A 12110-nucleotide genomic window follows, 5' to 3' on the forward strand; every position below is an offset into this window, starting at 1 on the left:
ATCGTGGAGAATATCCCATCTCAGCTTTTCTGGGGAAGGCTCTCACAGACGTCAAGTGTGTGTTCTGGAGAACAGCGGAACACCACCCACCTACACGGGAGGTAGACACCTGTAAACAGTGCTTCTCCACAGATGTGTTTCTAGCGTGGGGGCCGTGACTACACATCTCTCCAGGAACCAGCCCGGGGTTCTTGGCCGTGGGCTTGAAGAGGTCTGTGGAGTCCGTGAAATCCTCTGCCCATCTGTGTGGGTGGATGATTTTTGGGGGGGGAAGAGGCCGTCAGAACCTCCATGTCACATCTACAGGGAGCAAGGTTTCTATTCCTAAAGACTGTTCTAAGAGTCAAAGGCTGCAGTTAAGTCCACTGCCCTGTGACCTGCTGATCACTTCTTTAGAAGTTATATTAACATATATTGCCGGGGCGCCTGGGTGGCTCAGTCAATTAAGCATCCGACGTCAGCTCCTGTCACGATTTCGCGATTTGTAGGTTTGAGCCCCGTGCTGGGCTCTGTGCTGACAGCTCAGAGCCCGGAGCCTGCTTCAGATTCTGTGTCTCCCTCTCTCTCTGCCCCTCCCCTGCTCACATTTTCTCTCTCTCTCTCAAAAATAAAAACCTTTTAAAAATTAAAACTAACGAAACAAATAAAAACCTATTGCCACATAGGCTGCATTTCAAATTTCTCTTCCAGTTCCTTCCTCCGTCCAAGTGCACTGTGATTGTTTTCTCCATACGGTTAGGCTACCTCAATTCAGTATTCTGCCTTTAAGCCACACGCCTGCCAATCTTATGACTGAGCCTTGGAACAAAGGCTCAAACATCAGACACACTACAAGGTGTGTGGCTCCAAAAGCAGAGGGAAAATGCTTGTAGATTTCCACTGAGAACCACTCAGATTAGGACATTCGCATTTAAACACGAGTTCACCTTACCACATTTCTGGAACGCCTAATTAGGGTGAAATCACACGCCCTTTAGACAATATTGCTATAAACAATTATACAGCTACACATTATTTTCGAGGCTAACCAATTAAATGAGGGATGAAAAAGAAATTGCTGAAAGAAAAGGAAAAGGAGAAATAAAAACATAGATAATACATACGCAGAAATTCAAAGAAGTCACAAAAATGATCAGCTATGACTAATTTAGCACATCTTTATTTAGTACATAAAGATATAGACAGACATGAACACCACTCACGTTTGCCAACTGAACTAATCAGGCACTCTTCCTATGACAACAAAGCCCTCAGGAAGCACAGAAAACCTTTGTGTGTAGAAAGAGATGTGCCAGGCTCACGGGAAAGGACATCAATCCTCCCCAAAGTTTAGTTCACAGATATGCCAGGCCATCAATGCCTGGGATTTACTTATTTTTGGGTTCTCAGGACCCACCCCATAGCAGGGACCCACTGAATATATGGATTAATGTGCTCTCGACCAATCACAATCATAGAATTTTTCTAGGAACTAGAAACGATACCAAAATTCACTTCTACACAGAAATGGGAGACAGCAACTGAAAAAGGAAAGCCAAAGGAGCCCAGCTCTGCCAGAGTGAGAACACATGACACATCCACAGTTATTATTAGCACCGTGTGGTGTCGGTGCGCACAAACACACCCACCCGAAGCCACGTGTCAATGAAAACAAAGTCAACAGAAAGTCGAGGCAGGTGTGAGAATTCTATGGTTCAAAAAAGAGAAGCATTTGAAACGAATGGAAAAGCGAATAATCACTGCGTCACCGATTTCAGTAAATAACATCCAGACATAACCCGAATCACGCCAACCCCTCCCTTCTTCGCCCCTAAAGCCATGGTGCTAAATAGTTTCTCACGTCAGTCCCACGCCATTGTCCTGCTCTGGGGGCCATCACCTCTCCCTCAGGCTGCTGCGATCGCTTCCTGCTTCCTGCTTCCTGCCTCGTCTTTCACTCGTGTCCCTTCCCCTTCCTCCACAGTCCTGGCTCACCTGCCACCACAGGACACCTCCTCAATCACCAGCTTGGCTTCCTCAACCTTCTGCACATATGGGCTCCCCCAATTCTACTGCAGTGGTCCTCAAACCACGATCCCCCAAAACTGGCCCGGAAGCTTTTCGAACAATGGTCCTCCACCGATGAGCACAAAGGCCGATCAATACTGCCCGTCTCTAAAAGTTGACGTCCACGGTCACAGGTGTTCGTGTGTTTTAGTCCTGCCATCTTGGGGTTGTTTGAGGAACGTTACACATCCTAGCATGTCCAAGAAGGTAAAAGCCGTGAGAGTAGTGAAAAGGTTTTAAGGGGAGATGAACAAGCATGATGCAAATTAAGGAAAGGATAAGCTTCACCGTGAGAAATGATGCCTCCACAGATTTTCCCATACAAATATGGGACACATTCATTTCAACCTTAGCAGAAAAAATTAAAAATTGTCTATTTTGGGGGAAGATGGCTGTCCGTTTTTATTAAGCAAAGAAAATAAGGGTACACTGGTTTTAAACCTTGTTTACTAATGTTGATTTATTTTGAGAGAAGAGAGAGAGAACAAGTGGGGAGGGGTTGAGAGAGGGAGAGAGAGAATCCTAAGCAGGCTTCAAGCTATCAGCGCAGAGCCTGACACGGGATGGGGCTTGAACCCATGAACCGTGGGATCATGACCTGAGCCGAAATCAAGAGCTGGTTACTTAACTATGAGCCATTTAAGTCCCCTGATTTTAGAGCTTCAAAGCTTTTAAGAACCAACTTACTCTATCTATTGGATGGAAATGCATCCAGAGGCTTGTGAATTTAAACACCACAATTGCTCTGGACTTAAGAACATATGGATCTACAAACAGCCATTAGTTCACTACCTCATTAGAAAATAAGAGCTGGACAGACTTTTCCCACTGCTAGCAATCAGATAGTGTCGTCTTTTTCCAATTTATAGTAAACAAACAAGCAAACAAAACATGAAGTTAAAGGACAAAATGGTCAGTGGGTTAGGTTTCCCCCGAGAATTTTTCTTCTCCCTGGGAATCCTCTACCACCCATCACCCCTACCTTCCTGTTCTCAAGATTATTCAAGTGTCACATGTCAGAGAAGGCTTCACAGACCCCTGGGCACGTCTCAGCGACCCCATGCCAGCGCCCACGCTACATCTATCCTGCACCCACCGTACCTAGTGAAGTAGAAGTACTTTCGTGTATTTCCCCAAGGTACAGATGCGCATGGGTTCAAGTGGCCAGTCCTGTCTATGCATCAAAGTATCCAGCGACCACGTGAAGTCCAAGCTGGTAGACTTATAAATGGAGCTGGTCATTGCTTAGGAGAATTTCTGTGCAGTTCTGAACATTTATTTTCATTTGAGTACCTTGTCACTCAGTCTACCGCTTATACTATAAACTCTTTAGGAGGCAGAAATTTAACGAACCCGTTCAGAAATGACAGAAAAACTGCTAATGAAACATGAATGGAGGGATCAAGTGGACAACTAGGCCGAAGTATCTCTGATAAGGAAGACACGTAAAAAAAAGAACTGTGAGAAAAGACAGAGAGAAACATGCTGGGACCAATCAAAAGGAAGGAGTCTAGGCAAGTAATTAATAAGCTGTAATTCACAGGGAATAGCAAGACTTCAGAAACGAGTCTTAAAACCTGGAGAGCTGAGATGAACTTAATATTGTTTTCGTGTCGCTGGCTACAAAGAGGCTCCTCCTATTCAAAAACAGTTTCTTCTATAAACCACAGGGTCGGTCGGATTTTCAACAGAATCCGCTTTATTTTCTGAATCTTGTATCAAACCTGTACCTAGTCGTGAATGCGTTCCCTCAAGATTCTGTCACTGCACTCATTACGTAATGTACCTGAGAAGAATGTGAACTTGTTTACCTTGTCATGTATAAATAAATCAAGATGTGGCATTCATACTTCCTAAGGCCTGCTGGAGTAAGTACAACCGGCTGTATTCAAATTATCTGCTTGTAGGTCTCTCTCCCCACTCAAATTCCTAGGAATCCGTTATCTTTTTAACCCCAGCATTGACAGGTTCTCAGCAGACAGGTGTTGAACCGAAACTGGTGATTAAAAAATGAAATTGACAACTGGCAATTAAATGACCAAATAACACATATAGGAAACGCATCAAGAAATACAAATATGGGACACATTCATTTCAACCTTAACAGAAAAAATTAAAATAGGTAGATTTTTTACAAGACAGCATCTAAAAGTCAGCACAGCGTGACGGTGAAACACAACATTCATCATATCACGCACGGTGACATACAATCCAGTGTAAATTATTTGCCGCACTGTAACTCAATGACAGCACTATCGTTTCGAAGACAATTTAGCAATACTAGGACGACATAAAATGTCCTACGAACGCCATGATTTCATCAGAAGAAAATAATTGAGAGGAATAGCTCTGACCATTAAAATTTGGATTGGCCATGTCAGACCAAAGTGGAGGCCCAGATGTCCCACGTATGGATAAAATCCAGCTCAAGCCAGCTAAGCCAGTTGGAAGACAATTGTGAGTCCAGGTTAAAAAAAAAAAAAAAGTTCAAACCGGAAGAGACTCTTAAATACGGAGAACAAACTGAGAGTTGATGGGGGGTGGGGGGGGAGAGGAAAGCGGGTGATGGGCCTTGAGGAGGGCACCTGTTGGGATGAACACTGGGTGTTGTATGGAAACCAATTTGACAATACATTTCATTAAAAAAAAAAAGAAGAAAGAAAGAAAAAACCCCGCAAGCTTGAACTAACTAAGGCCACCAAGAGGCAGAGACCAAGTCAGAAGACAGTCCAGAGGCAGAGCTGCCAGATGGCAGGGAGAGCCTGGATATAAAGAAGATGGAGGAGAAAGAGGGGGATCGCAGGTGACAGAGGAGATGCGGTTCCGGCATTCAGTGCGCCAGGGCGGGTGTCCACAAACTCTTCCTGCAAAGGGCCAGGCGGTAAATAGCATGGGCTCCGTGGGCCATACAGTCACCGTGAGATCTGCTTGACTGTGCTGCTGCAGTGCGTGGCTGTGATCCAATAACCCTTTTTCACAAAACAGGCAGTGGGCAGGATTTGGCCTACAGGCCAGAGGTTGCTGACCCACGGCCTAAGGAATACAGGGAAAGAAGGCCAATTTGAGGATGCAGTTCATGAGCTGAATTTCAGCCGGACTTTTAAATAGAGAAGTTCAAGACAAAGATCAATCTAGAGATGAAGAGATGCCAGGACTAGAGACATAAAATTAAGGAGCACCCAGAGGGGTTCAGTCGGTTAAGCATCTGACTCTTGATCTCGGCTCAGGTCACGATCTCCTGGTTTGTGAGTTTGAGCCTCGCGTCAGGCTCCGCCCTCACAGTGTGGAGCCTGCTTGGGATTCTCTTTTCCTCTCTCTCTGCCCTTTCCCTGCTTGTGTGCACTCCCTCTCTCTCTCGCTCTCTCTCTCTCTCTCCCAAAATAAATAAACTCAAAAAAAAAAGAAAAGACATCAAGTTGAAAGTCATCAGCCGTGTGGCAGTAGGTATGGGGATAGGACCAGGGATACGGTCTGAGAGGACAGAAGATGAGGCACACCTCCCAGTCCAAATACGGGGGCGGACATGCAATGGCACTTCAGATCACTGTGGCCCTGGAAAGGCAGGGACATTATAATCTAACCCCCCTTCACTCAAACTTTTTAAAAAAGAGGGCCCTATTTTAACTTGGGGTTCTCATTCCCTTTTCCAAAATAAATAACATTAAACTTTCAAATTCATAGATGAGAAAGAAAACTTCCCACTGGCTAGAAAATAAGGCAGTGCTCCAGTGTTTTTCTTTTGAAATATTTTACGCTCCAAAATTATATAATAGGGGGTATAGCTTAGGGGTAGAGCATCTGACTGCAAAATTATGTGACATATATGTAAAGCACAACGAATAGTGATAAAGCAAATGTCCCATCCCCATCTCGAGAAAGCGTTCACTACCAAAACACCACGGTCCAACTTTTCATTCGGTAAGAATCAGTCTCGCAGCTAGAGGTCAGAGCAGGCAGCCCAAGGCCAGATAAAGCTTGCAGATAGATTTTCTCTGGCCTACGTCCAGCGGTTTCTTTTCTTTTCCTTTTTCATTGCTGATATTTAAGTATCAATAAACTTCACAAAAAAAAATCACCGTTCTGGAGTATCCTTAAAAATGAGAAGGTGGGTGTTCCTGCACCCACATTCACCATGTCAACAGGTAACTAGACTTGCCAAGAGCAAGCAAGCCCGTGCAATGAGCTAGTTTTGCTATTCCTCGCCTCTCTCTACTGCCCTACATCTACCTTCCCTTCGCTTATTAATTTTACCTGCCTAGCACTTGAGTCTGTGACCCCCTAGTTACAGAACATCATTGTGGTTTCTAACTTTTTGGAGTAAGGGGGCATTACGTAGAGTAAAAGGCAAAAAAACAAAACAAAACAAAAAAACAAAAAACCATCTCAGACTCTCTCAATAGGAGCATTACTACTGAGTAAACCAGCTCCATAACCCCTTATCCATCATTTTGAAATCTAAAAAACAAGGTTTTTTGGTAACTTATTTGGTAATAAAACTTGACCTGAACTAATATGAAGCCATTTACAATCTTTAAGTGTTCCATTTAGCATGAAGTACCTTTATATTTTCACTCTAGAAATATTAACATATTCAATGAAGGGATGCTGACCCACACCATGGATTATACAGTAACAGCATATGTACATTTTTACTTTTCTAAAATCTGAAAAAGGGGCGCCTGGGTGGCTCCGTCGGTTAAGCGTCCGACTTCGGCTCGGGTCATGATCTCCCGGTCCGTGAGTTCGAGCCCCGCGTCGGGCCCTGTGCTGACAGCTCAGAGCCTGGAGCCTGTTTCAGATTCTGTGTCTCCCTCTCTCTGACTCTCCCCCGTTCATGCTCAGTCTCTCTGTCAAAAATCAATAAACATTAAAAAAATTTTTTTTTTTAAATAAAATAAAATCTGAAAACGTCTGAATTCCAAAACTCATCTGGCCCCTAGGGTTTTGGAAAAAGGACTGTGGGCCTGTTGTACTTTTAACACCCACGTTTAAGAAAATAGACACACACAGCAGATAGGAGTGTAATAATATTTGTACATGGATCTACACTTGATTGATAACGATGGCACCTGCCTACATTTGAGAAAGAGAAACAGAATCATAAAGGCCAAACATCTCCAGTCCGACAAGACTGCGTGGTGTGCATACTGACTCTGGGACCCTATACCATATACCCATGTCCAATCTCGGGGGCAGGGGGCTGCTGTGGACCACGACCACAGACATCGTTTCCTCTTAGAATAACATGCTGCCTTCACGTGTAAAACCAACGCCATAAGGCCACACGTGAGCACATCTGTTTAGGGTTCATCTTGGTTCAGTGAACCACGGGCTTTCTTCACTCACCTATAAACAACCCTGTTTGATTTCACAGGAGGTAATACAGTGGATGAGCAGGCCATGGAAGCTCGGATTCAGAAGTCGTGGGGAGAACACATTCCTCTCCTCCTCTGCTCTATGCAGAGGCTCGACGGGATCCACCCAGACTGAAGCGAACCAAGCACAGCCACCTCCCCTGGAAAAGGCGGAGGAAGTCGGGGTGTCGAATAGGTGAGGGGTGGAGAATGTTACCGCTGATCGAGCGAGGACACGGTTTGCGGTTTGCGATGCCGAATACAGAAAGGGCCATCTCGCGGAAGAGAGACACATGCGTGTGGCAGCAGAGGACTCCCCTGGGACTCACGGGCAGAGATGGCTTTGACTCACGTTGCCCCTAACGCAACGGGCTACCTCACGAGGCAGAGACTCTGCCGCTCCTGGAGAAGGTTGTTGAGAGATCTGTGAGCAGGGAGGGGTCCGCAAGGAATGTACCCCAGCAGGACAAGCCAGGTAGGGACCAGGGCACACTGGACGGTCGATGCCCCACCCAGACGGGACAGCACCTACGCAGCTGCAGCCACGACGACGTGTACTCTCGCGAGGCGCGATGCCAGGCTTCGCTAGGTCTTGCAAGATTTGAGAAGCTGGAAGTCCAGGTTTCCACGTGAAAACTCCCAAGTGTTAAATGTGGGCCAGTGATTGTCATTAATACTTCCACACATAAGAAATAGACCAAACAGAACACATCTTCACCCTGCAGGCAAACATCACGGATCTTTGGTTTTCATGATTCACGTATCCAGAATCTCAAAGGACTCGACCAGGCTTTCCCAACCTCACCACTCTTGACATTTGGGACCAGATAATTCTCTGCGGCGAGGCTGTCCTGGGCGGTGTAGGCTGGTCAGCAGCATCCCCGGCCTGTGTCGCCAGATGCCAGGAGCACCCCACGCCCGAGCCAAGTCACGACAAAAACAAAAACGTCTCCGGCCATTGCCAAATGTCCCCCAGGGGGCCATCCCTGGCAGGAGCTCCTGGGCGAGAGCAACATCCAACTCTCAGCTTCTAGGATTCTGTGGAAGCGTCGTCACACAGAATTCTAACACGTGGTTTCTTAAAGAAAGAGTTGCCTGCGTGAAGTAAGGACTTCTATCTGCTTTGGAAGCAGAACCCTGGTTTCTGATGAACGGCAGCGCTCTTATTAACTAGCCCGATGACCTCTTTGAGTCCTCGCTTCCTCATCATTAAGCCAGGAATAAATAACATCACCTCTGGGAGTTGCTGTTGAGAAGGCAGCGAGAGACTTGACTCAAAAGCATCTAGCCCAGCAAGTCAGCAAGCACCAAAGACATTTCATCCACAGGAACCCTTCCCTGGCAGACAGCCGGCCCAGTGTCTACAGTCGGAAACACACGGGGTCCAGAGTCACACCCTGGCCCCAAGTCCTGCCTCGGCCACTCGCTGGCCGGGCAGACAACGGCAGGTCATTTTTCTTCTCTCTAAACCAGATATGATAACAAGCACCAGTAGGTGAGACCAGGCTAGGTGGTTCGGTACAGCACTTGGTAAACGAAACCAGGAGAGAAGTAGTGATGATGGCTACTCTTGGATCTCTGAAACGTTTCTGTAAAGGAAAGGACGAGCTCGTCGACAAACCCAAGAACTCAGAAGGTAGTAATAGGAGGGTGGGGTGCAGGAGGAAAAAGAGAAAAATCACCACAGGAATCTTCACCTCCCCAACCTTTTACATAAGCAACTGCCCACTGGTGACCCACTGACCAAATCTGGCCACAGATGTATTTTGTTTAGTCCCGTTCAGGGTCCTGGTGGTTGTTTTCAATTGGCATTAAATGCCACCTCATCTTCATGAAAATCCAGAAGGATTTAGGCCTTTCTCAACAACTCCAAAGGTCGGGCCCGACAGCGGGCCCATATTCTCACACAGCCCTTTGGTAAGACAGGCGCCGTCGAGTCTCCCACGGCCCTCACCTGGTCTAAGTCGCTCTTATTTTCTTCTTATTAGCCTGGCCCCCTGAGGCTTGGAGTTTGCAACCCTGACTTATCTAAAGGCTACTATCTAGGAGAACATTCAGGCCTCCAGGGAGAGCTTCCATCTTGGCAGAAGCCGACATCCAAAGAGACACTCCCTTCCAGAGCCTCACCCACGTAGTCAACTCTGCTATTAGGCCCCCAGATCCCTGTCCTCCTGGACTCATCGACCTCACAACCAAATGCACAAGTTCCCCACCTTGGTGCACCCCTGCCTCCATACCCTCCACGCCAACTGCCATCCGCAGCTACTGGATTCTCTGCGTCAGGGATTTCCAAAAAGCTCTTTCTTTCCTTTTAGCAGGACTAGAAAAGACCACACTTCCTGCCTCCTGCTGGTAAGAACACCCGGGTTATCTTGCGGGGGAGGGGGCTCAGCACCCTCCCATTCTAGGCCCCTGTGGCTTGCGTGGGGCTGACTCCATTTCCATGTCCAGGGAAAGGCCACTGACCCCATCAGATACCTTCAGAGTCAATCCTGGGGCTCTAGCCACAGTGAAAGGTATTCTTTGTCCCCCTGGGACTTGAACTGAAGACGTTGGAAGCCGGGGGGGGGGGGGGGGGGGTGTGGGGGGGGGGGTGGAGGGGCGATTCCTGCTTATCGACACAGCTTCCCTAAAGAGTGGAACCCCTGGAGCCAGCCCTGGCTGCAACTATGTTGCTTTTGGACTCTTTTCCTCACATAGGAGCCAATCAAATTCGCAGCTTGGCTTATAACAATTCCAGTTGGTTGGGTTTTGTGTGTTTTTTTCTTTTTTCATCTGAAACAGAGAGCTGGGAAGGGGCAGAGACAGAGAAGATCCCAAGCAGGCTCCCCACCATTGGCACAGAGCTTGATCCCAGGAACTGTGAGATCATGACCTGAGCTGAAATCAAGAGCCGGATACTCAGCCAACTGAGCCACCCAGGCGCCCCTCGAGGTGGGTTGACTGACAATCAAAAGAGACCTACGTGGCACCTGGGTGGCTCACTGGGTCAAGTGTCTGACTTCAGCTCCGGTCACGATCTCTCGGTTCGTGGGTTTGAGGCCCGCGTCAGGCTCTGTGCTGACAGCTCAGAGCCTGGAGCCTGCTTCGGATTCTGTGTTTCCCTCTCTCTCTGCCTCTCTCCCGCTCATGTTCTGTCTACCCTTTCTCTCAAATATAAATATTTACAAAAAATTTTTTTTAATAAAAAAAAAAAAGGGACCTACTCAATACAACAGAAGTTCGAAAGAAGTGTTGAAAAATAGAGGGAAAAGGCTCTGGTCAAATTTTCTCCTGTTTTTTTTTTTTTGGTTTTCTTTTGTTGTGTTACCTCTCTCCATCCATTAAGAGTAGAGTTTCACTTAGTGTGTTGGCCATCCCTCTATAAGGACTTACCTCATGGTATATAATCATTTTTGCTTGCCTATCTCTTCCACAAGTCTGTGGAGCCCCTTCAGGGCAGAAGCTGCGTTTGTATTCACTTGGATTCTTTTCTACTTTCCACAACGGCACATAATTTGGGCTCAATAAGGCTCTCTTGCACGGATGAATCAGCCATCCTAATTCTCTTCTTTGGGACACCCCACTCAAGAGACCACTGCATCATCCTTGCGCCAGTGATACACAAACCATCTTCCGAAACAGACTCGTGCACCCATTGTCCACAAACTGCATCATGAGAACTCAACTTCTTCTAGCCGTTACGAATTCTCCCACATGTCCATCCCACAGAACCTCACTGTGCGGTGACTCACGAGGTCCTCATTGTTGGGAAGAGAATACTTCCTCGCAAGACACCACTCAGAACTCTATGCATCCGTCACAGACACAATGGGCGAGCCACTCACACACAGAATATCACTCCTGGCTGTGGCGGGGGGCGGGGGGGGAGAGGTAACTTCTCTGCTTTCTAGCTTTCCTCTTGACCCAAATACCCCCCAAATCCCAATCCTGATGCCTATGCCAATAACACACAATTACAATTCTAGGCTCTCTCTTGCCTCCATTTTTCCTCCCTAGTCCTTCGTCATTATTGACGTGGAAATAATACAAACTTGTCGAGGGAATCAACAGCAGTAAAGCCAAAGCTTCCCCAGTAAACAGTTTTGGCTTTGGGAGCAGAAATTGCCACACCCCTAATAGCTCTGTAACAGCTGCTGCTTCCACTGGCATCTAGCAATAAAGATTTTCAAACAGAGTCAAAGGTCAGGGCCAGAATTACAATCCTAGCACGAATCACCATTTACTCTATCCAGCTTTCATTTTCCCATTCTTGGGCTCACAGCACCGGAGCAATCTGGTAAGAACTAGATGTGTGCTAGATTGACAAATGTTTATGGAGAATCTACCATATGATAGGGGCCACAGCAGAGCTGGCAAATGAAAGAGAAAGATGGCAAGGACTCTCAAGGCATTCAGTCTAATGGAGAATACTTACAAGTAAACAGGCGTTGCATTATAGAAAAACAGGTGCCATGTGGACGTATGTAAGTGGCCAGGAGAGGGACTCCCAATCCACGTTGGAGCATCAGAGAAGGTCTTTTAGAGGCAGAGACCTTTGCCTGGACACCTAAAGAATGAGTAGGAGGCAGGTATGCGGCAGGTGAGGCGAAAGGAGCTTTGGAGACTTCCAGGTAGAGGGTGACAGGGAAGAAAGTTCTGCGGCCTCTGGCAACCGAAAGGAGGCACATATGGCTGTAATTCGGAAGTGTGAAGAGAGAAGCTGCCACA

At 46.9% G+C, this 12110-nt stretch overlaps 1 protein-coding gene and 1 long non-coding RNA gene across 3 annotated transcripts in view; both read right to left on the reverse strand.

Annotated features, from left to right (window-relative positions):
* The window catches only part of ARHGAP17 (Rho GTPase activating protein 17), an 88962-nt gene that overhangs the window by 74749 nt on the left and 2103 nt on the right, over positions 1-12110 (reverse strand). The gene's annotated exons all lie outside the window — the stretch shown is intronic.
* Positions 267-11747, reverse strand: LOC128313631 (uncharacterized). The gene is made up of 2 exons (XR_008294591.1): positions 7730-11747; positions 267-7561 (listed from the first exon to the last, which is right to left on the reverse strand). It is a non-coding gene; the product is annotated as an uncharacterized LOC128313631 (long non-coding RNA).

Source organism: Acinonyx jubatus, chromosome E3, assembly GCF_027475565.1.
Source record: "Acinonyx jubatus isolate Ajub_Pintada_27869175 chromosome E3, VMU_Ajub_asm_v1.0, whole genome shotgun sequence".
NCBI lineage: Eukaryota > Metazoa > Chordata > Mammalia > Carnivora > Felidae > Acinonyx > Acinonyx jubatus.